The sequence below is a fragment of the Oryzias latipes genome, chromosome 17, assembly GCF_002234675.1.
Source record: "Oryzias latipes chromosome 17, ASM223467v1".
Lineage (NCBI taxonomy): Eukaryota > Metazoa > Chordata > Actinopteri > Beloniformes > Adrianichthyidae > Oryzias > Oryzias latipes.
Genome location: NC_019875.2, coordinates 20,507,410 through 20,511,013, shown reverse-complemented (window position 1 = coordinate 20,511,013; position 3,604 = coordinate 20,507,410). Strand labels below are relative to the sequence as shown.

Here is a 3,604-nt window from a genome sequence, read left to right as displayed (position 1 = left end):
TTCTCTTGACAGAATCAGTATCATCAGGTAGGCTCTGATGTGTAATTACCACTCTGGGACACCGCAAATGATAGGTTGTACAGAACAAAGACACCTGGTGGTTTTTTCCAGCATGAAATCTTATACTAAACTTTTTTTTTGGTCAAGCTCTGATGGCTCAATACATTCTTAGCTTTAAACACTTTTAAAACCAAGAGCTTGAAGCTCTTTTTCCCCCCAGAGTTTTCCTCATCCTTGTCATAGAACAAATACTCAGGACTCAGGACTGCAAAGAACATTTATCATTTATAAAGCTAGAAGCCTGTGTTTCAGTGGATAAATGAGTGTATGTGTTATGATTTGAAATTCACATTGACCAATGTTGTGCAATTAATGAAATGGTGAGCGAAGAAAAAAGAAAAAAAGAATCAAGATGCGCTGTTTGCTCCTGAAGTTGTCAGGGGTCAAGGATTGTGCAGAACATCATCAGCAGTAGCATTTGTAAGACTAAGTCAACATCTTCTATCCTCGCTCCATTGTTGCTCAGTCTGCCAAGAAAATGGAAAACAAGAAAATTCAGCCTGAATTGCATTTTGAAAATAAATAAATAAATAAATAAAGATTTAAAGTCAAAGAAATTTAGGACGCCCATTAGTGCCAGGGTGATAACTAATTTCTCAAAGCAAAAACGTATTAGAGATTACAAGTTAATAAAGCAAAACAACTAATTAAAGAAAACTTTACATTATACGAAGTAAAAAATGAGGCACTAAGACCTACAAAAAAAAAATGTAATAAAATGGAAAAGGTAACTATTGGACAGCACTGACTGGATGATGTTTTTTTTTTTTAACCTTTTCAGCCAGAAGATATTTGGCTAAATTTTTAAAAAGTTTCTGGCCACAGCTATTGCAAAAGTTCGGTGATTGCATGATCAACTCTTTAACAAAGTTCAGGAAAACATTCTTCTGCTTTCCTTCAAACTTTAACATCCAAATAATGTCCCATAGTACCCAACTTTTCCTGTTTCTTATTATGTTACATTTTTTAACATTTTATTTTAATTTCTGGAAATTAATTTCCAGATTTTTTTTTTTTTTTTACATTTTACATTTTGGCAATCCTCTTTCAATGTGTGTGAATAGCATATGCCAAATGCACAATGAAGAACAAGCTTTCAACCGTTCAATTCATATCACATGCCCTGTATGATTTTGGCATCTGGAAAAAACTGTCAGGGTTTACCTTGACACATCAGGACCACCCACACAAGCAACTGGGACCTACAAGAGGTTATAAAAGATGGGGGTTACTAGAATCAAAAACCACCAAACCATAAACAAACTCAAAAACATTCAAGGACAAGTTAGAGAGGGCCAAAAGATGAAACGATTACTTACAGAGAGGATGGGATATGTCACATCATCATAAACCACCACTCCATTCACACCAGTCGGATTAGATTCACACTGAACCTTAAATAGCAAATAAATAACAGATAAATGGGTCATACAGAGAAGGGAATTAACAAAACTTATAACTAATATCTCACTACATTAGTGCTACAACATTAACTCTCTAAATCTGATTTGTATGGAAACTAAATTGGGTCCAGACTTAGTAGTATTAATCTATTTTCATAAAAAACAACTGTATTTTACCATCTTTTTCATTTTGCATAGCTTGAAAACATATTATCTTCATCAATTTGTTCAAAACTCCCATGATATGTTACAGAGAAATATATTTACAGTTATTTTTTCTTCTTTTCAAATAGAAGATGTCACTTGGCATTCATTGTGTGAGTAAACTAAGATAGTGTCTACCAGTGTCTACACCAACAAACAACATTTTTACAAGAAATATATAATGTATAAATTCACATAAGTAAAAGAAAAAGTGCAAATAAGTGTACTCACTGGTTTGTCCTCGTTAAATTGTCCTCTGGCCTAAGAATTGAAAGCAAAAGTTTAGGATGTTTATTGGCTCAAATGGCTCCTAAAAATGTACTGTGTTGACATAAATGGTTGTTAGTTTTCCATTGTTTTACTGTATTTCTAAAATGTTTTTTAAAGGTGCACGTCCATGTTGTTTGTTCCAAAAATAAAACAAGATCAACATCAACCTTCATTCTGAACTGAAAATGTTTCAACAGCTTGCCGTATGTAAAGGCCTAATCTTGAATCCTTTTTTATCACTCTATGCTCATTCTTGCTTAATCAAAAAGCCATAAAAAAAAGTTTTAGAGCAAACCACCAATGTAAAACGGGTTCCAGTTGCTGATTTTTTTAAAGTTGTATTAAGAAAAATATTAGATTTCCTGATAAAAAAACAAACAGGCATTTTAGCATATTAGCATTATTGTTAGCCCAATCGACTGCTTATATTTTTACCTGTAAAAACAACAATAAACATCAACAAAAAAAGATTTAATAATAATATATATTTAAATCTGAAATAGAGGAAAACAAACTTACCATTTTGGATTTATGGAATTATCAAATCAAACTTTAGTTAGCTGTCTTTACGGCGCTCAGAAAGGTTTTGCTTTCTCTAACCAACATTTCCGAGCAACGCGAGACTAAAAACGTTGCTTCCGAAGCTATGAACATTTTTTCTTTAGGCTCCGCCTATACTATAATTAACCGTGTCAAAAGATTCCTGAAGAAACAATTCTATCATTACTCAGACTAGCTACAGTGAATACAAGACATAATGAATACAAAAATTATAGAAATCCTTCTTACCTATATAAAATTCACATTTTCTTCTTTAGAAATTTCCTTTCCTAATTCATGTTTACTGGAAACTCCCCATCCATTTTATTTGGTCTTGATCAGGGCAGCCCAACGCTGGTTCTTAAGATCCATTACCCTGCCAGTTTTCCATGTTTATCTTACTGCTCATACTTTGGATCAGGTGTGCTTTTGGAGGCGGACAGAATATGGATGTACCTGAGTCAGCTAATACGAAGCAAGAAAGGAAGGAAAACACGCAGAGTGGTAGATCTCAAGAACCAGTGTTGGGCAGCACTGGTCTCAATAATAGATCATGCTTTCTGGTCCCTTCTGCTCCTCTGAGTACGTAAAGTATTTTTACCTTCAAAAGAAAGGTTTCAGTCAGTGACAAAAGAAGACAGAGTCAATTTGGTTTTCAAATTACTCAGTCTTTAACGTTTTCATTGAGCTTGTTAAAATTTTTCTAAATAGCTTTAAAACTCAGATTGATATAAATGAAAGCAAGCGTGGAGTTTCTTACCTTACAGAAGACGTTAGTGAGACTCACTCTTCAGGTTTCCTTTTATATTAGCGTCAGGAACGTCTCACATTCCTAGTTAAACATCTGATGTGGGTGGAGGTGTGCAGTTTCAAAATGTATCAGAGAAGTTTTTGGTAAAGTCTACTTAAAATAAATATACATACAAATACAGAAAAAACAATTAAATTGGTTTTTACTACCTGTATCATAAACATGCTACTTAGAAACATTTGTATACATAGCAACATATGAAAATTGTATAAATCTTCCTTACAATCTGATTCAAAACCTATTGTTTCATTTATCACATTGTTCACACTGTACCCAAAAACCAACAACAGTTTTGGTACAAGGGGAGAACTTCTTA

General features: G+C 33.4%; 1 long non-coding RNA gene across 2 annotated transcripts; it reads right to left on the bottom strand.

Moving 5' to 3' along the window:
- Positions 1–266: 266 nt before the first annotated feature.
- LOC111949134 lies at positions 267–3,158 on the bottom strand. 2 transcript variants are annotated; one of them, XR_002875185.1, is made up of 5 exons: positions 2,727–3,158; positions 1,899–1,928; positions 1,380–1,454; positions 1,225–1,262; positions 267–527 (listed from the first exon to the last, which is right to left on the bottom strand). It is a non-coding gene; the product is annotated as an uncharacterized LOC111949134 (long non-coding RNA). The 2 variants fall into 2 exon arrangements; XR_002875184.1 differs by lacking the exon at positions 2,727–3,158 and having other exon boundaries at positions 1,899–2,344.
- Positions 3,159–3,604: the final 446 nt, after the last annotated feature.